Raw genomic sequence first — 21,011 nt, forward strand, 5'->3', positions numbered from 1 at the left:
TCTCCCATCATGCAATTACAGCCAAATATTTTTGCTTGGAGCAGGTGGAAAAACAAATCTATATGTTTTGCTGTGGAGTTTTTATTACTCCTTGTTGTTTTGCTTACTACTGTGGATGTTAATTCCACAATGGGGCAGTGGCAGTGTGCCAGACCTTGCCCTTCTGCAGCTGTCACATTACACTGATCCTTGGTCTGTTTGTGTTTTCTGCTCTGACTGATCCCCTCTAATTATCCAAAGGTAATTAAAGCATCACTTCTTTGTAATCAAGAAGCTAGGGTTCTAGAGTGAAAAAGGTATTTTTCACTGGGTTTTCATTGGTTGCCTTAGATAACTAAACAAGGGACTGTTAGAATGGGATGGTATAGTAGAATAAATATCAGTTTGGGCAAAGCTCCACAGAAATTGCCTAAGTTATTTATAAATTTTTCTGCTTCATATATTCCTTTCTGAAATACTTCTGAACCATTTTATTGACTATGTTAAGAGTCTAATTTTTATTGATCTTGAAGATCACTCATTGAAATTTTCACCAGAGTTACATCAGCACATATCATCTCATTGCCATGGTTTTATTATTATAACTTCAGTTATGCTTCAGTACTAGTCAAACCCAAATCTAGCCATGTTTGTGACTCTTCTTGGCCATCCCCAGACTCCAGAGGAGTCAGTGGTTGGTACCTCCTGGAGGAGTGATGCACAGTGGTGCTCAGCCCCTGAAATCTCACAGGCACATTCTAGGAGGCAAAGTCTGTTCCACGTAGTCTGGGGTGAATTTGTAGCTGTTGATATAGTCAGCAAAGTGTTCTGTACAGATCAAAACAGAATTGCACTGTGCTTTAGGTTCAAGCATAGCAAAGAAAGAATTGATTTTGATCTTTAGTAAATATTCTGATCTAATTTATGCAAATTGGAAAAGCTTGTCATGTATTCATCAGTACCAGCCCCTTTTCCTGTGCTAAGACACAGAAGACCTGCAAAGAGATGAGAATAATTTCTATATGAGATAGAAAGGCAAGAGGAAAAGAAGTCAATTCAGCTAGGACATTCCAAAACAAATTCATGCTCTACTGAAGGATCAAGTACAAGGACTTTGAATGTTTGGGTTAGCTGGGGGACATAATCTGAATTAGATCCACTTGAAAGGGTGAAAAAGCATCACTGCTCTATCCAGTAATGCCACAAGTCTTCAACTTTTGTGGTTGCTGTTATTAATGCAGCATCTTGCTTTCAATAAGCAATGTTTACATTTCAGTTTTAGCTTCCAGCTTGAGTTCACAGTTCACATTTTTTTGTAGCTGTTAAGTTCCATTGCAGTGAAGCCCAGTTTAATTCTTCCCCTTGAGTCTGCTATGTAATCTTGATTTCTTAAGCACATTTTCTAGCTGTGGTATTCTCTTATTAAACTCAGGATATTACGACATTTTCAAAATCCTTTCTATTTATAACCTAACATTATAGAATGTCAAGAATAATCAAAAGCATAGAGATATGACAGAGAAAAATCCCATTCATATTATCTTTCCAGGTCACATTTCTGAGTTTTGCTTAAAATGCCTTCTTCAGGAGCTAAAATTGCCTTTTTAGCAAATGAAGCATTAAAGAAAAAGTTAACTGAAAATGGTCATGATCACTCAATAACGTTATGGGCACAGGTTGTCAAAGTTCAGAGGTAGGTGGTTGTGTCACAGTTCAGGATGAGTGTTCAGCCCACACAGTGGGTGACTCAGAGCATGAGGAAATCACCCCAGCTGGCATTTGCTCTGTTAGGGCCTGGGGATGAAGCTTCTCTGAGGCTTGGAGGGGTGCTGGAAGGGGAGAGTTAACATCTCACTCTGTCATGCTGGCTATGGAGCTGATTGTGCCTCTGACCTGTAAATCATACTGCAGTTTGGGATGTTAGGAACATTGAGACATTGCTCTTCCCTCCAATCCTCAAATACAGACTCTGAACAATGAGTTCTTCCTGCAGAACCTCCAGCTTCCAACCATTCCAGTGCACCTGACACCTCTGCTCTGCTCCTTTCCCTTGCCCACTGCTGCATCAGTGGGATCACACAATACTCTGTCTGTGGTCACAGAGCAGTGGATGAGAAGAATAGAAATTCAGAGCTATAGCAAGACCATAAAACCAAAAAACAGGTGGAGGCATGACTTCTGATGTGTCATGCATGGAATGGTAGGCACAGAAGGCAGGGGAGGCACACATCAATGATTCCAGCACCTGCCAGGTTTGGTGTCCATTGGTACAGAAGGATTTAAATACAGTGCATCAGTGAGTGTGTTGCCTGGCAGTGCTGACATTCATATCCCTGCGTGCATATCCTGCTCTGTTCCAGCTATGAAACATTTCATCTGTAAATGATCAGAGGCATACAGCACTACATGTGTGAAAGAAGTAATTAAATTATTGATAAGTTAGAGAGATTAAAGTTTTGGCCAAACAAAGACTTTGATACCATGAGATATTTGGAGACTTGTGGCAGAACCTGTGGCCTTGGGTTGGCATTTATGTTTCCTGTACAAGGGCAAAGAAAGAATGTATATGACCTATAGTGGTGTGCACAGCCCTAAGCACTGAGCCATCTGAGGCAGCAAGAGAAAAGCCCTGGGGACTCACTCAAGTTTTAAATCCCCGCCCTCTTGGAGGCTTACGTGCTTAACTGTGCATTTCTCTGCATGCATTTCTCTCCACACATGATTTACAGCCATGAAAGTAGGAACTTAATCCTCCTCTTCACAGGAAAACACATAGAAGAATCAATCTTTGCTTTTAAAAGGGAACCAGAGCAGCAGTAGGTGGTGATTCCTCTTACCTCCTCTGCCTTTTCAAGAGGACATCTTGTTTCAGCCCCTTTTTTCTGCTTTTGCAAGCACAGTCTGACCTGGAAAGTTCCTCAGCATATAGGTTGTTGGGGAAGGTGGGTACTTTCAAACTCTGCCCAGAGGATAAGGCAGACTATAACAGATTTAATGATTCAATGAGCTACAGAGTGGGAGTAGGAGTAATTGTAACCCTGATTTTCCATGGGTTTGGAACACTCTAGTCTATGCTTCAAGGACAATTTAGTTATATCATCTTACTTAGGTAGAGACTGATCTATAGGACTCTTTGGACACAGTTTTCCAAGCCAGCTTCCTTACAGAGCCAAACTTGCTTCTTTATCTCTGTCTGAATGAATGCAAAAATGCTCCAAAATTACCTAAATGAAATAGCTAAGAAAATTATAATGCAAACTGATACATTATTCATTTCCTCAGGAAAATTTTGGAAACTGATCAAAATAATTTAATTAGTTACTTCATTGTGAAAAAGGTTTTAAGAGCCAATTAGACAAAGCAAATGGGGAGAGCTGCAAGCTTTAAATATAGAATCAGTGAAGTGAAAGTGTATTCTAAGGAAAAAGGTGGAGATGACAGTGCATGAAAAGGAAGTGATCTGCAGATGAAAGGCACAGTAGCAGTAAAAGACACACAGTGAGGGTGATAGCATGAACTGATGGGAGGTGCAAATGGGATCACTGCAAACTGGCATAGATTCATAGAAAAACACTGCTTGAAATGGAAAATCTTGCATTAATTGCAGCTGGCTCAGATGGGGACTTGCTCAGGTAATGCTCTAATTGTGCAGAAAGCCATGCAAAGCTGGCTTATATATAAATATAGCTATATATAAATATGTAGCTATATATAAATATATATGCTACATAATAGATAATGCATATATTATCTAGCATATATATATATACATATATATGCTACATAATAGATAATACATATATTATTTGGCATATATATATACATATATCTGTATATATAGATGTATACACACATACATATGTATGTATTGTAGTTTGGCTAGTCAAATGCTTGTCTTGTACAGTGATGTGACATGTAAGATTTCACAATAACAACTGTTTCCTTGTGTACTTTGATGCTTTCATTGTTGTTGGCAGTGTAGTTAGTTTCTCCAGACCCTGTACCTTGCATGGATACATTTATACACCCAGCTTCTCTCTTTCTGCATATCCACAAAACATTTGTCAGGGAACATTTAGTGAAATGATATAAAACTAATAACACATGATCTGTCAACAGGCTTAGGTTGTGAAGCACCAGACAGGTGCTTCATACCTGAGCAGTGTGGAAAAAAATCTGAATTGGAATATTCAAGCTTTGCCATGTGTGTAATATCACACACATTGGGCCAAGCTCTGTCTACAGTTTCAGAGCTGTCAGTTTGTGCTCCATGAATGAACAGGCTCATGTATGTTATGCATCCTCTTATTCCAGTGCTCTCCACTGCTTGAAGTGCTGTTAGGCCTGCAAACTTTTGCCTCTCTCTTATAACACCCAACATCAGATGCACAAGTTGGTAGTGTGAAGCAAATTTAGAATTTCCCTCTTTCTGTATATGTCATGACAGACAGCTACAGATGGTTCTGTACTGTACAATGGTCTGATGCAGAAGGTAGAAGCTCTCAAAGTGTACACTCACATATGTGAGAAGTGTGTGAATGCCAAGTGTGAGCTATATTGCTTGGACCAGATAACCCAGACTTTACCTCACACTCAATGAAATTATTTACAGAGGAAGAAAATGCTTCACATGAAAAAGGGAGAGTTCTTGCCGCTGCAAGGAAGGCTGAAGATATTGATAAATTGATGATAAGCAAAATTTAGACTTTAATGTTGGTAATAATAATGCTAATTGATGGCATTAATATGGTAAAAAGAAATGGTTTTATAAGCATAGAATATGTAGCATTAGCTGTCAAACCTAGCTTGCAAGGTCATAAAGCAACATGAATAAGAGCTGTTGTTACTAAAGAATATATTGCAGATAACTCAATGTGTTTTAACTTTCATAGTATAGCATTTCTGACAAAAGCTGAAGGTCACATCTGGAAGATGAAAATGTATTTTCCCACAGAAGGTATTAAAGGGTTTATGATTATGCTAGAGCACACTGTTAAGTATATGGAAACATTACATTTTGACAAGGTAACTGATCTAGATGAATTACATTCACAAATTCCAGAGAAATCATTAAGGTGAAGTAAGAAAACCTTTCGAATATTTTTTCAACATCTTGTTCACAGCTAGGGAGACATCAAAAGACAGAAAGAGGGTAGTAGTTTTTTCTGTATTTTTGGGAGATAGTTGGAGGGAGAATTAAATGGAATTATCTCATCTGTTGCTATCTCAACTGGTGCTGATAAGGCCAAGGTCACTGGTTCAATCCCTGTATGGCCTGTTAGCTTAAGAGCTGGACTCGGTGATCTTTGGCGGTCCCTTCCAACTCAGAACATTTTGTGATTCTGTGGATGTGTAATATGGAAAAACAATTGCTGTTGTTTAAAGTCAAGCTTGATGAGTGGGCAATATTTCTGTGTGAACAGTCCTGAATAGCCAAAGAAAAGTAAACTAAAGGGCACATTGTGCTTGGATACATAAGTTTCTTGACACTCTGTCATATGTAGACACACACAAATTTTAGATTTGTCTAAAAAGCTAAGCTGAGATAAATACTGAGAACTGATGAAATGAAATTTAAATTAATTTAGGATAAAAAAATAAAGCATGTAAGCTAAAGGGGAATACTTTGTGAGAAGAGATGAAACAAATGATGCAGAACTAGTGGTGAAAGCTGAACACCACTCTGGTATACAAGAGGAGGGTTACTGGAAAGACAGCAGGCTCTCCAGGGAAAAAATTAGAATGAATGCAGAAACACGAGTGTGTAAAGACAAAATATTGTTTTTAATATTATGCTGGTAGGAAAGAAGTAGTAAAGTTTAAAGTAGTAGAGGAATGCAATTAAACCCACCCCTAGCAGCTGAACACTGAATGTCAATCAATAATAAGAGTGGGACATACAGATAATAAAATACCTGCACAATGCTTACCAAGATAAATAATATAGAATCCTTAATTTCCAGATATAAATATACTTACTCCAATATGTAATATAGTTATTGTTCTGGTATGTTGTCGCAGACATTTTTTCATAGAAATCCTTTCTTTCAGACTGGTTCATCTTCTGGGAAGCTGAGGCCCCAGAAAGAGAATGTAAACAGTGATTATCAGCTGCTGTGGAATGCAATAGGATGCACCAGTGATTGGTTCATGTTCCATGTGTACAGTTAAGGGCCAATCACAGGGCAAGCTCTCTGGAACACAGGGACAGAGAACTCTCTTGTTTTTAGATTCTTTTCTATTCTATTCTTAGCTTAGCAGCCTCTGCAACTTCTCTCCTTATTCTTTTTTAGTATAGTTATAATGTATTATATGTCTTATATCAATAAATCCAGCCTTCTGATCAAGAAACAAGATTCTCATCCTACTCTCACCTGAAAACCTCATCAGGTCGCTGTAATAGTATGTAAAATATGTAATGTAGTTATTCTCTTAAGTGCTAAGTCCATACAAGACAGTCTGATGGAAAAAGAGGAATGATACTCTGCTGAACTCTAAAGCATTCAATGTGCTGTGCAGAGTATCCATCTATCTCTTTTATTTTGCTGAGGATCATTCATAGAATCATAGAATCATAGAATTATAGAATAGTTTGTGTTGGAAGGGACATTTAAAGGTCACCTAGACTAACACCCCTGTGATGGGCAGGGGCATCTTCAATACATCCTCCTACCATCTCTATCATGTTCCTGTTCTTTGAGCAAATAATCTCCAGGTAGAATTTCACAGTTCTTTAATGTAGTTACAGTTTATTTTTGAGGTTAATCTGTGTCAAGATTGTACTGCTCCCTTGATTTTTGGATGGTAGCTTTAAGTTGTGGGCAGAATCAGAAAAGCATGTTGAACAAATGGTGCATTGAGCATAAGCAATGCAGTTCAGTCCAAGTGAAATAACAATAAAGCCTTTAGAGCATGTCATATTTTCATCTTCATGCCACATATGTCACAGATAAATGATCTTAACAATACAAAATAGAATTTTGCCATATATTTAGTATGCTTTTTTTTTTGCTTGTAAAGCCTCATAGTTCTGTACAGTAAGATCAGCTGTGCTGAGCGAGTTATCCTTGTGAATAGGAAAAAGACCTTTATAAAGCTCTCTAAAATTAGGTATAAGATCAGCTTGTCTCTTATAAAAATGTCAGAATTTCAAGTGCCAGTTTCTCACAGATCTACAAGGTCAGAAAAGGATGTAAAGTCATACATGGGAGCTGAAATCAGCTCTTGCAAATATTGTCATGTGAAGCCATACCTGCTCTCCCTGAAGGACTATGCATTATTGAACTTCACAGCTGTGGTGGTTTTGGGAATAGGGAGGATGCTGCAGATGGAGAAGTGAAAGCTTCTTACAGCCTTTGTGCAGAAGTAGGCTCAAGGAAAGAAATACATACTTTGGCAGTTGCCATTTTGGTAAGTTTTTAAAGTTGCTTAAAGCTGAGTCCTTGGCTTGGACTGTTCATTTCATCCCAGATAATGAGGAATGGGCAGAAGAAAATACTCTCTAGTCTGAGCTGTAAGTGTGGTTGGCAGTACCCACATGCTGAGCTGATGTATCCATAGGTTTAAATTCACTTCAACAAACCTATTCCATAGCTCATGTAAGTTTCAAATATAATTTATTAAAACTGCTGCCCAGAAAAAAACTATTACAAAAACATCCCTTTTTTGTGAAAAGTATATCTCACAATTAAAAATGCTCAGGCAGTGAGATTGCCCACTGCTTTGTCTTTACATTTTAATGTGTTTATTTATAGGAACATGATTTTTAAAAGTGCACACAACAAACATCATTGTGCTCTCCAGGCAAATGCATAAGATGGGCTAGAATCTCCATTTGTCTGCGTTGTGCATGCTCATTTAGATTATGGTAAAGTGGGTATAAAACACTACTGGAACACAATGCAAATGATGTATGCCTCTTTGCAATGAGATAAACGATTATATGTGGTATTAGAGCCATAATTTTATGCTTGTTAGTCATCCAGTTTTGATTAAGGGAGCATTTGTTTTAAGAATAAGTCTGCACTGGTGTTCCCATTTTTCTTTCTGCTGCAAGTTATATCTTAAAGAGCAGGACAAAAAATAATTTAGGAATAGGACAGTTGGGGCTGATGTGGTGAATCAGCACAGCACAGAGCTGAACCAGCTGAAGAGGTACCAAAAGGAACTGTTGGTTACTGGCTTCAAAGGTAATTTGGGTTTAAAGGTACTAGGGTCCTTGATGTAAACACTGGGAATTTCAATATTCCTCATGAAATGCTGAAGCTGACACAGAATGTTTGCCTTCCTAACACCAAAACCTTTTCAGATTAATTCCACAATTGTACATATTGTGGGAATTTTGATGGTTCCAGAAGATTTCAACAGTTGCATACAAGGCAGATATTCTTGAACCAAGTCAAAATCAAAGGAGGGAAGAAAGAGATCTTTTAGCCAGGATCATACAAGAGAGAGATTTAAAAATTTACTGCTATCTCCTAAATTTCTCTTGTGTAAGACTTACAAGTAAAATCAGGATTTTTTTTCCTTTCCAGATAATCAAGTTGATGTAACACAGAGGAGTTATTATCCCTTCTGACAGATAAGATGGGTAACTCAAAGCCAGAAGGAAGTATTTCTTACATGAACCATGAGTAGAGGAGGGTGAACATGAGTGCCATATTCATTGCTATTTGGATTCAGGAAAATCCTGCCTGATGAAAAATACATGGAGGGAGTGTGTGAGTGTGTCTTCTCTGAAGTCTAGAACTGAGTATGTGTTCACTCCCCTTAAAATGGGCTAATTGATTCCTAGTGCTGCCTATGCATAAGCTTGTATGTGCACCAGAAAAAAAAAAGGCATCTTTAAGTACATCTGAAGTTAAAACTTTGGTCAAATATATGGGGAATGAAGGGTTTTGAAACACAAGTTATAAGCTAAGACTTTATATTGTATCTTAAGCCATCCACTTGCTCCTGTTACGTATAGGCCTGCTAAGTGGGGTGCAAAGTTCTTACCAAAGAACTCACAAAGGAAATAGTCCAACATAATTCAGCTATTTCAAAGGACCTGTCATTTGAAGAGTGATGTAATCATTTGCAGTGTAGGTGTAAGGGCTTTAAATTCCCAGCTGCTGTGTCAGTCCCAGTGGAAGTGCTGCAGGGGTCAGCCCATGGGCAGGGGGCTGTAAGGATCCCATGGCTTCCCTGCAGTGGAGAGCCTGTCTGCAGAGTGAGCTCAGAGCTGGCTGGGGCAGCTTCTGCAAGCAAAGCTCAAGCCTTTGACAGTGAGATTCTCTGCCTGGAAGATGTGACTCCTGTTGAAGGGAGCAGGGTCCCCTGACATCTACTTAATGCACACAGGTTACTGTGAAATTTATGACACCAGAGTTTTCAGTCCTGGCAGAGTGACTTAATATATATTTAAACCTAGAAGAGCCAGGACATATTTCATATCCTGGTTTTCTTTTTCCTCTAGATATTGCCAGTGTTTCAGTGAGCCCGCAGGGCACATTTTCCTGAAAGACAGATAGGCTTTTTCATGTAACACCCCATTAAGTAAAGCCCTTTAGCAAGGACAAAGAGTCTCTGAAGATCCCTTTCTGGCATAGGATGTTTACAGACTGAAACACAAAGCTGGATGTTTCTCTGAAAAAGAAAAAAATTTCAAAGTTCCTGCTTAATCTGCTGACTGCCCTGAAACATTCTGTTTATTTTGGTTTGATATTCCCCAGGAAGGCTTCTGATGCTTTTTCTTTAACCTCTTGCTGATGGCTTTGTCCATAGCTCTCAAGTATTTGTTATTGTGCCAAGTATTCATACTTCAGATGTATGTATATGACAAAGGTGTTGGAAAAGGGCTGCTATAGATGTGCAAGGCCCCGAGAGCTTCAAAATTAGTGAGCTGCAGGTGTAGAATAGTTATATTGTGATGGATTTCTCCTCCAGCTGTAGAAATAGGGGGAAATATGCACGCAGTGGAGTGTGCACACGATACTGTGGCTTGTCAGGGAACTCCTCTACAGAGTGGCAATTTGGGGTCAAAAGTAGCACCTTGGTGCAGTGGAGTGATTTCATCAGCCTTGTCTCTCCTCTACTTGCATATGTGGCTTAGTAAAGAGCAGCAGAAGCAGTGGAAAAAGTGTAAAGTGTGACTGACAGTTTCAATGTATTGCTTGGCTGCAGAGCTATTTGAAACAAATTGTACAATATGGAGCTGGTGGCCATGGGATTGGTGTCTTCCTGATGGACATGTTCCATGTTCTTAGCTTCAGATCAGATTTGAACAGCTTTTTTAAAATTTTTCTCTGCCTGCCAAATTGTTCCTCCTATCAGCAGTTCACAACTTCAGTAGAATTTAATTCTTTCCACCTACCATGCACAGGAAATTTGACTCAGAAAGATGAGATGCAAATGCTATGCAGGGTTGACCTTTTCATTTACAGGGTAACTAATTAGCTTGACAAGTAACACATTTAGTAAAATACGTATGTGTCATTAGATAATCCAGCCTACCTCTTTATGGTGGCTCCCTAAAATACATTTTACTATTGCTGCAATTAACTGCAGGCTTGCTATAGACTACAATAAGAGCAGGGCTACAGACTTAGACCAAATGCAAGAATTTAATGTGCAGTCTCTGATCTGGCAACCTCATAGTTACTTCTTAGTTGTGCTTTGGCACCACAATGTAGTGCTGACTGAGTACCTTTTCCAGTTCTGCCTATTTTTGCTGTAAGACAGGATACATGTGTGGCATTTAATATGAACAACATTAGAATAGAAATATTTTTAAAGAAAATTTTATGGAAAGGTAGAATTTCTGAGGTAGACTAAACTCAGGTATCAGTCTGGACAGGGTGAACCTGGGCAACTGGCTAGACAGATTCCTTTGGCCAAACTACAGGATGCTATTTATGCATAGATGCTGTGCTGAGGTCTGTGCAGGAGGTGTAATTTATATTGTTACTTCGCTGCAACTAAGCAAAGAAAGACATGGTCATGTTAATTTTTACCATGGGTAACAACCTGGTGCCTTCAAAAGGTCTGAGGAGAGATAGTTGTGCCCTCCATTGAAGGAAGGGGACAGAATTGGTTATGTAGACACAAGAGATGGAAACAAATGGCCAAGAATTTAAACCAGGCCTTCCAAGCCAACAGAAAGAAGCTGGTCATGTCGAAAATCTAAAGCCCACTCCTGTTTGCCTTTGGGAGTCATTTATTTCCTTGAACAGATGTTCTCCACCACAGTTAACCTTGAATCCTGCATGGTTTGGGTCTGATGTAGGATGATTAGCATTCCCTAGCTCTGGATTGCAGCGTCTGGTTTTTGGTGCCACCTCACAGTATGGTGTGGCAACAGAGATAAATGGTGCCATGCTGAAAATGGAATGCGGTGATGCTTTGCAATTCTAATGAACCCATCCTGTGCTCTTCAGTGTCCTTTAAACCTTGGCAATTAGGAAGAGTAAAGAAGGGGAAAAGTCTTACTAGAAGGGAGGCAACAGGGAAGCAGAGCCTGTGAATGCCTACAGAAAAGAGAGGAATTTAATTTCATACTATTTTGATATTTTGAATTGTCATGTTCCCTTTTTAGATATATTTTGGAAGATACTTATGTTTTTATAATAAAATATATCAGTTAACTGCTTCACTGTTTTATATGCTTTTTAATTTAATCTGGACCTGAGCCTGATGTTGCCATTAAATCATCTGCTTTGTCCTTCTTTATTTATATTCTTCCTTGTCAACTTTTTGCCTCTTTGCCTTTAATGAAGCAGAGGTGGCAGCTTTGCAGATGGGAAACTAAATCACAGAGAAACTACGTGACTTTTTACATGACCTATGCACAGAAAATTAATAATCACTCTTATAGACAGGTGCAGGCACTACATGTAAGTACTGCAAATAGTTTAGCTATTTTGGCTGTGTTGATTTGGGGAAAGTTCAGATTTTATGAGAGAATGTTTGAGACATTAGTGCAAATTTTGTTATTTTACTTTCAGTTTTGCTCATGGTGCCTCCATTTAATGAAGACTTTAAATACCTCTGGGTTTTCTTCTGGCTACTATTGGGTTGGGTTTCTCTCCTCTACTAAAGTGCCATTGTAATGCTGCACTGGTTTTGGCTTTTGACATGGTCTCCTCATAGAACTACTTCATGCAACTCTCTTTGTCCTCCCTGCTTGCTTTCCTTTTCCTTCCTTTCCTTCCTTTCCTGTTAGCTTTTTTTCATTCCTCGTAGGCTTTTCTCATGCTCTTTCTTTCTTCTTTCTTTTTACCAATGTCTCCTGTTTGAAATTTAGAGCAAGTCTTCCCTCTCTGCTGAAACATTTTACTCCTGTCTGATATTGAATTAGTTTTTTCTCCTCCTAGGAGCAGATGCTAGCCTGGGCTGAGATCATCCCCCAAAAGATTGCTTGCTAATTGCCATGACAGAGAAGTTGTTTGGTTTTTTGCTTGCCTGTTTGTTTGTTTATTTGTTTTCATTCTGCTTTTGCTTTCTATTTTGTCCTTTCTGCATTGGGCTGATCATTCTCAGTGAGCTCAGCAAGGTCACTGATGTCACTGACAGGCTTTTACAGAAGGGTATCCTAAATTATCCATTTGAGGCATACAACAAAATCTGGGATGTCTATTGACAACTCTCAAGGTTTTGTAAATACCAGCACTTTAGATGAAGCCTTATTATTGTTAATTATCAGAACAAGAAGACTGCTTACCATGTTTTACTTATGTAACTTCATCGGGCCTTACATGCATACAGAAGTAGTCTGTGGGTAAATTGTAACATTACTTAGCACCATAAGGGGTCAGGAACTGGCTAAGACTATTTTAAATCAGGTTGCACCTATGGTGTCGTTGAATTTTTAAAAGTGGGTTGATGATGTCTGAAAGCCTTGTTAGCAGATATCTTTGAGAAGTGAGGAGGATGTTGAGGTGCCATGAGGTGAACGAAAGGCAAATATCTTTCAAGATACATGAAAAAGGAAAGCAAGGACAATACAGACCTGTCAACTTCTTCAAAAGCCAGATGAATGATAATTGATGCTAGAGGCAAAATCTTATTTTGTTGGGATGTAAAAGGTTTTTGTATCGAGTGTGAGTTAAAAGTTAACAGATAAAGTCTGGCTGAGATGCAGCTCTTCCCAGAAATATCTTGTGGCTCTGAAGGATAGAAATATCTTGGGGGACACAAGAGAGGATACAAATTATACAGAAGAGGCCAGAACCTTCAGCCACAACCTTCTTTTTCCAGAGGAAAAAACCGTCCTTCACTCATATGTTCATTGCAATATCTGGCATTTATGTGTGCAATTGCAACATTTTTTCCATGTACCAAAATGTTTAAACTAAAATTTAGCCCAGGTTCTTGGAGGTGCGAATTTAGCAATCAGCAAATGTACCGCTTTGCAGATGTGGCTAATTGTGTGACCCATGACTAAAGCACCATTTTGAGAGTGTGAATTGATTTCATAGATCTTTTCTTATTTTGCCTCATAAAAGGTAGTAATGAAAGAAGCGTCCTTGGGCCTATGAGAGCCAGAGAAGAATCTGTGATATATCACCACCATTGGACAAGTTTGTTCTCAGCCCAGCCTACAAACCTTAGTGTCTGATAGGTATCCAGATACTGGCATCTTTCTTTTGTGCTCTCCATAGCCAAAAGCCCCCACCACTGAACTGATCCTACCAGAGCAAATACTCCTGTTAGAATGGAGAAGAGCTAAAGTTTTTTTCTTACACCTCTGCTACCAGTCAAATAAATCACCCTGAATTTTCAGTACAATGACAGTGACAGCTCAGAAAAGCAATTCATTAAAGACAATTGCATTTTACCAAAGATTTGTTGTCCAAAATAAAACAAAGGGTTGACTGAAGAAAGAAAGGAATCTAAAATAGTGTTGGAATAGATTGTCCTTTCCAGATCAAATTATTTTCTGGTATTATTTGCAGCGCTGCTTTTGGGAAGTCTGCAGTGCTCTGGCTAAGCACCACCACTGGCCAGTTACCCATCTCATCCTCTGCAGCACTGAGGGGGAAGATGGTTTAGCAGAAATCACCTTTACCTCCACCTCTCACCCATGGGGCAAATGGAGTGCCAGAGGCCTTGATACTGCCTCTGCAAAGAGAGAAGGAGCTAGAGACATATTCAGCCCTACCAGCTTTAAATATTCACATTTTGCACCATCTGCAGAACAGGGGAAAAGGCAGATTAAGAATCCTTGACTAGGAATCCCAAGGTCATGCAACAATATACTGCGTATTAACCTGTGCAGGTGATAGTGATACAGACTGATTCTTGTGACATATTTATTATATTTAATAAGCTTTTAAAAGAGTGAGAGACAGTAGATTTAGTTATCTAAGCTAAATGTATGGAATCATATACAATGCATTTAGTTGTTTCTGTAGCAAGAATTTAATGAAGTTATGGCAGTTGAGAATCTCTGCTAGATTGCAAAATACTTATATACAGAATTTGGGTACTGGAGGAAATGACACCATACTTAAGTTCCAGAGTTCCTTTACACATTCATATAGCAGCCTGACACTGTGTACAACACTCGACAAGTTGTGTGCCAATCTCTGCCAAGTAGACTCTGCTCCACAAAATATGCACAATGCCAACACTGTAAAAGGAAGAGTGGCCACTGCATTTTAGGTATAACCTCTTTTTCCTTGCTCCTATATGGATCAGAGGGCTGGTCGTGGCATAATTAACTTGCTTTTTCTTGCTTCTTGGCTAACATATCTGCATTCCTTTGGATAGTCATTTGATAAATCTATTAATAACTTTTTCACTGCCTTTCTGAAGTAATTTGGCTAATGTGCAGAGCTGAACTTACAGCCAAGTCTGAAAGGCTTTTTTCCCCATTTAGAAATTGCAACTGTTCCTTATGTGCAGCAATAGTTTTCCCTTTGAAGAGAGTGAGATGGCTCTATTAGAAGAGCTTATGGTTTTTGGATATATCTCTTGGGTACTTTTACACAGAAAATGATCACATTGAAGTACTTATGAAAGGGAAACCCTTTTACCTGTTTTGAAGCTGGCATGGTGCACATCAGGTAGGTCTGGATGCCTGTGCTTTGTGTGCCTTTGCAGTGCCCTCCTCAGTAGGACAGGACAGCTTTGAGCACCATTAGAGGCATGCCTGCTTCCTTGTTATGGCTGTACCAACTTTGATCCTCAGCCTGGGAAGATGAAAAACCAGACAATGTCAACAACTGCAGTGGCTTTTTGTTAATTGTCAGACTGGATCCAAGAGAGAAGCACTTTTGTTGGGATTGTATCAGGACATTGCCTCACACAAATGGGATGGGGGCAGCCTGGGCATGTGAGGGAAGCTTTGCCCCAGGCTGCCCTGTGGCTTTCTGTGACAACGTGGTGGCAGAACCAGCTTGTTGGGGTTGGTGCTGGGGATGAACCAGTGGCATTAAGGCAGCAGGCAAGAGGCTGCATGCAGCATCCACTTCAAGCTGGCATTTCTGTCTGGTCTGCAAGTCAGGCAGCCTTGGTTCTGTCAGGCAGGGTGCATGCACAGCTGCCCATGGGGGGAAGGGTTGTCTGACAAACAGCAAGGCTGGTGCAGGGGTGATTGGAATATTTTCCCATAAATATTCTTTAAACGTAGGTGATTGTGATGAAATCATAAAAGTAATTGGCTCTTGTAACTCCTTTTGTGAAAACAAATTAAGCCTAAAAACATGTAGAGACCTCCTTCCTTTCCAGAATATTATTGAAAATTAATAGACCATCTGAGCCTGCAGTACCATAAAGTCTGCATCCTTTTTATTTTTTTCCCACGTACCTTCAGATTCATCTCCAGCAGCTCTCCATCTGTTTGCAGGCTGTTTTCTAAACCAGTGTGATGCCTCAGGTGCAGAAGAGAGAGACAATAATTAACAATGTGGCCTACAGCATCTTGGGGAACAATTAATTTTAGTGAATGGACAAGGGGAGGAAGTGGGAAGGTAAGCTTTGCTCATTTGTCTGCTTGTGCATTCACAGCTGGGCATATTGGATAGATGAACATACAGATATGTATATTCCTCTCCCAAAAAAGACTATTTTCAGCGTTCCAACTTTCACTCTTTCGCAGTGGCTGTTGTGCACAGAAGCTACTTGAAAATGACAGTGCCATCTGCACTGAGGAGATTAGGGGGTGTCAAGGAATACTCTTTTTCACTTCTCTTATTCCTGCTTCTCTCCATTCTGTCCCTGGAAAAATCCCAGCTTTTAACCTGTCAAAATAGTTTTAAAGCTGGTCTCTGATGTATAGAAACCTGTGAGACAGAACCACGACAGCTATGTACTGTCAAAGGAGTATGACTGCTCAAAAAAAAAAGAAAATCCAATACAGCTGAATAAAAAAACAGGCAAATGTAGGAGTCTGCAGTAGCATGTGGGGTAGTTCTTTCATGCATATGAAAGATACATTGATCAGAGAATACTAAATTTAGATATAGGAAGACCATTTGACTGGTTTATACTTAGAGAGATTATAAAGTGTATGCGCAGAACTGAAAACTAAAGATCCGCACATCTACAGAGAGGTTAAAAATGAAAACCATACGATAAATTAGGGTTTTTTCCTGCATGTAGGTCCTGAAATTAGAAAACTGAATCCATTTATAAGCTCTTAAATGCAAGTGGCCTCATTTCCAATGTGCTAAGCAGCCACTGCTCTGCCTGTTCCTGTTATTAACACTGGCTCCATTTCTGGAAAACAGCTGGCAGGAAGGAGATCCTATAGGATCTCCTCTGACACATCTAGTTGGCAAATAACCACTTCAAACTGCAGGACCTGCGTGCCACATGAGTACAGCTGGAGATATGGGGAAGTGCTGCTGAGCTTTCTGGTTGTGTAATCTCCAGGTAGAAATCCAGCAGAGGTGCTGAGGGAGGAACCCCACCACACTTGACTCCTTTACTCCTTTTTCACGTCCCTCTGTCCCTTCCTCTTCACACACTGGTGCCCATGCTGAATGCAGAGACTGTTTGAAGCAGCAGAAGAAAGTTGCTGTGTGGTTTTTGAGAGTGAGATATCACAGATGTGACTGCTTGGTTCTGTGTGGATCATGGAAAAATGAGGTCTTTCAAGACTGGTTCATCTCACAAGTGCATGGTCAGATTTGGAAAATGGCTGTACTAATAACAGGCACCTGAAAGCTTCATCATGAGCCCAAATTAGGTGGTTTCTAACATTTGACTTCATTCTGGAATTTTGTAATTTCACAAGTGTGTCTGCAGTAGAGAGAAAACAATGAGTCCCACTGGAAAGCTAGCAGTGCATTCATCCCTTCAGAGAACAAACTCATTTGCCCTTTCCCTTTTGAGTCTGCTTATTCAAACAATTAAGTAAACTTAAAAATAAAAGGCATCTCCTCTGAGCCACTGTCATATGTTTCCAGGCAGTAACATAAATGAGGATCAGTAATCTAATGCAGAACTGATTTGAGCATGTTTGCATGTTATTAGGAAGCTAAAAGGTTTATTCATGTTTGTGTCTCTGTGTGTATGTAGAAACAACTGCATGAAGGAGGTTCCAGTTGGCTGACTGCTCCTTGTGCAAAAAGAATCCCCAAACTTGGGCATTTTCCTCTTCCAAATGTGCAGGCTATGACAGCAGGGAAGACTACAGAGTGTCTTTCAGGATGTAAAGGCTGTCATTTGTACATCCAAGAAAGGTCTGTACTGGAAAGGTAAAGTGTTTTTAATAAGGAAATTACATGCTGGGAAAGAATGTGAACTCCTCTGGAATGTGAGGAGTGGATTATGTTAATATCTGCACATCAACTTTGTCCTCTTGATTCAGTTCATGCTGCATCAATTATACTGTAACTTTTCAAACTGCTGTCTCTAAGTAGCATTGTTAACTATAGCCAAAGGTTGGGAAAAGATTATCCTTTTAAAATTTGATTGCTTGCTCACCAGGAAAGCAACAAGAAGGGGGAAAAAAGTATTACCAGGTCCTTTAAAAAAATAGAATTCCATCTATTTTCACTTCTAAATCAAATCAAATCAAATCCCCAGAAATTCTCATTTTTGACAATATAAAATATTGCAATGTAAAATATAATTTTGGTTGTAATGTATGCATTATATTGCACAGAAGTATAAATATGTATCATACAGAGGCTCCTTGCCAAAATGCACCATTTCACTCCCTTAAATGTGCTTACTCAAAACCAATTTTATATGGGGAAAATCATAAAAATCCATAGATTCCCATTAATTTTCTCATACTGCTCAAGCTGCTAACTCTAGTGAAAGATGTTCAAACATTTCCAACTTGTCATAAGTTCCACAGGCTTATTTTGCTTTAAAATGTAGTTTTGCGTGCCTTGGTTTGTATTACTCCTTTTTTGCATTATGAATGGAAATGAGTTTATGACCTGAAAAAGAAAGCAAATGGTAGTGTAGGGACCTTTTCCATAATGAAGAGAGTAGGGCATAGAGCAGACAAAGCTCAGTTTGTGAGCTTTGCACAGCTGTAACTTCTGTGATTCACTGATATTTCTTTCAGTTCTTTCAGTTCTTGGTCAAATGGCTGCTGAACATAAAGGATGAGATGCTCTTAACTCAAACTTTTAAGAGACTTGTTAGCAAAGCAAGTGTCTTTCTCTTTCATATCACTGGGGATAATTTTACTGCCTAGAAGAATATCAGCCTTCCATGATCCGAGGAAACCTTCCTCAGAGTTAAGTATTCACTTGTATGATTATGTGCAGACAAGGTTCTGACCTTCTGGTATTAAAAATAACATAAAAACAGCTGTATACATTTCACCAGTGAGTAAAGAGTGACAAGGAAGAAAAGGCATAGTGGGAGTGAAATCCTCAAAAGATTTACTAGGGAAAAAAAAATCCTTACTGGGAAAAGCATGCAATCATTAGTAATCAAAGAAGAAACTAATATAAAGAAAACAGTATGAAGGTAGCTGTTGAAAAATTAGAATTTGGACATAGGGGAGAGCAACATGGAAAGAATTCTCCTCCCTGAGTGACTACAATTGACCTAAACAGGGAACTGATGACAAGACAAGGATTCTCCTTCTGAGAGGTGAGACTTGGGTGAATCTGTTTTCAGATGTCTCTGTGTGTGCCCCAAAGACAGAACAGAAAAAAATCCCCAAGCAAAATCAAAAACAATGACAACAAAAAAACAGATGGGAGGAGAAATTCTCATGAAAAATCATAATATAATTTATTATTTCATTGAAATTGTATGAGCCCAAGGAATTCCAAGACTGTTTGGTCCTGAAATAACAAGGCATAGAAGAAGGAATAATCTTGTAGCAATACTGGAAATGTTCATAAATTATTTTGAATGTGCCTTGTTGAAATAGTCTTGGTTTCAGAGAGAACTGGTTCCTTAGTCCTGTGTGACGATGAGCCTGGCCTACAGCAGGAAGAAAGGAGGAAATTAAATGAATTATAAAATGAAATTCAAAGTACACTCGTAAGAAAGATGGGGTTTTTCTCAGTGCTTGTGTCCTTCCTCCTTCTGGCATTCCATGATGGTATGATAAAGCTACTATGTATGGAGCAAAATAAGGAGAAGAATATTAATAAGAAGATAAATTCTTCCTGCTGCCTATTTGCTGTCAATGATAGACCTTTTCTTTTATACCTCTGCCTAAGAATGGCTCACAGTTCTGTATTCCCTCTCTGCTGACCTACAGTGGTTTCTTAGCCATGCTATGCATATTTTAGCTCATTTAATCTTTCCTTTGAAGTCATTCCCTCCAGCTCTTTGTCATTTGCCTTGCTTTTGTCTGGATCCCTTCCAATTCATCCTGGCATGAAGGTAGACACATGGCAGTGTTTGGGGCATGCTTTCAAGAATGTGCCATCAGGAAGGGCTGCCCAGCCCCTGCCATCTCCCAGGAGGGCTTGGTAAACCCATGGGATCCCCACTGGGGCCCTGGTGCTCTCCTGCTCCTCAACTCTTTATTACAGACTGCACACAGTGGAGCTCCTGATAAAAGTGCAATTGGCACTGGCTGTTAGTTTGGGCTTATTTTTTTTGTTGTTACTAGATACCACAATCCCAGTTCTGACTCTTCCTCCTGTGTATGCTGCTCAGATCTTTTTCAGCCTTGCTACCTTTCTGTTCCCTTTCTCCCATGGAGTATCTGTCCTGCAGTGTATGATTCATCAGATTTGCTCCTCTGCATTTTTACAGTTTGGATCTCCTTCAGTGTTTCTAGACAATTTAATGAGGCTCCTTAGTGCATTGCCTTAGGTATTTGTTTCTCCTCTGTGGGCTCCTCCCATGAAGTAAGAAATTGTTTTTTGTCTGGATTTTATGACATCAAGCCACATAGTGATGCCCACATTACAAACAGCAGATTTTGGCTCAGTGTGCTGCTCTTTTTGAATGTCCCAAGTCTCTCTCCAGAGCCTTAGTCAAGAAGACAGGCTGTGTGGATTCTCAATGTGTTTCCCTGCTCTGCTTCTCATTTGGAACTCAAATTAACAATTCTTTCCAGTACTTGTTGACCTCCAGTGATGCTTAAAAAGTGTGTTCTGCAGCCTTGAATGTGAGAATATAAATACTGGAGATCTCTTAGGTTGCTTTTTAAATGTCTGCTCAAGACTGGGCATTAGCAGAGGGGTCCAGGAGAACTCCCTGGAGCATGTGCTAGGGGCTGGTCAGGGATCTCCACAGCACCCAAACAGCATGGGTTGTCTGTGTTTAGGCATCTGAATTCCAGGCAGGTGTCCAAATGAACTCTTCCTCAGGAGCTCCTTAGCATTTGCTAACTAAAGCTAGGGTTTAGGCATTTGTGAATGCCTACACGTAAATGTCTTCACATCAAACTGAATTCTTTCTATGATGTCAAATGTGTAACTCAACAGAAATTATCATGACAAGATAGAAAAAGATACAACCAAATCCAGATTTGATCTGTTTCATTTTTTAAAATTTTCTTGTTCAGATACCTGCACTAATTGCCTCCCATTAATTAGCTTCATCATTGTTACTTTCCAGACTTTGAGCAAGCAAAGATAACTGAGCAGCTCCTTGATATCATCTCTAGTTCT

General features: G+C 39.4%; 1 long non-coding RNA gene across 7 annotated transcripts in view; it reads left to right on the plus strand.

Annotated features, from left to right (window-relative positions):
• Positions 1–21,011, plus strand: part of LOC134433715 (uncharacterized) — a 228,679-nt gene that overhangs the window by 132,159 nt on the left and 75,509 nt on the right. For 5 of the 7 annotated variants that reach the window (XR_010031697.1, XR_010031696.1, XR_010031695.1 and 2 more), the window contains 2 exons: positions 15,809–15,932; positions 17,485–17,648. This is a non-coding gene — a long non-coding RNA (uncharacterized LOC134433715). Of the gene's footprint in view, positions 1–15,808; positions 15,933–17,484; positions 17,664–21,011 lie in introns of all 7 variants that reach the window. The other 2 variants (XR_010031699.1, XR_010031700.1) reach the window with 2 other exon arrangements.

The sequence above is a fragment of the Melospiza melodia genome, chromosome 2, assembly GCF_035770615.1.
Source record: "Melospiza melodia melodia isolate bMelMel2 chromosome 2, bMelMel2.pri, whole genome shotgun sequence".
Lineage (NCBI taxonomy): Eukaryota > Metazoa > Chordata > Aves > Passeriformes > Passerellidae > Melospiza > Melospiza melodia.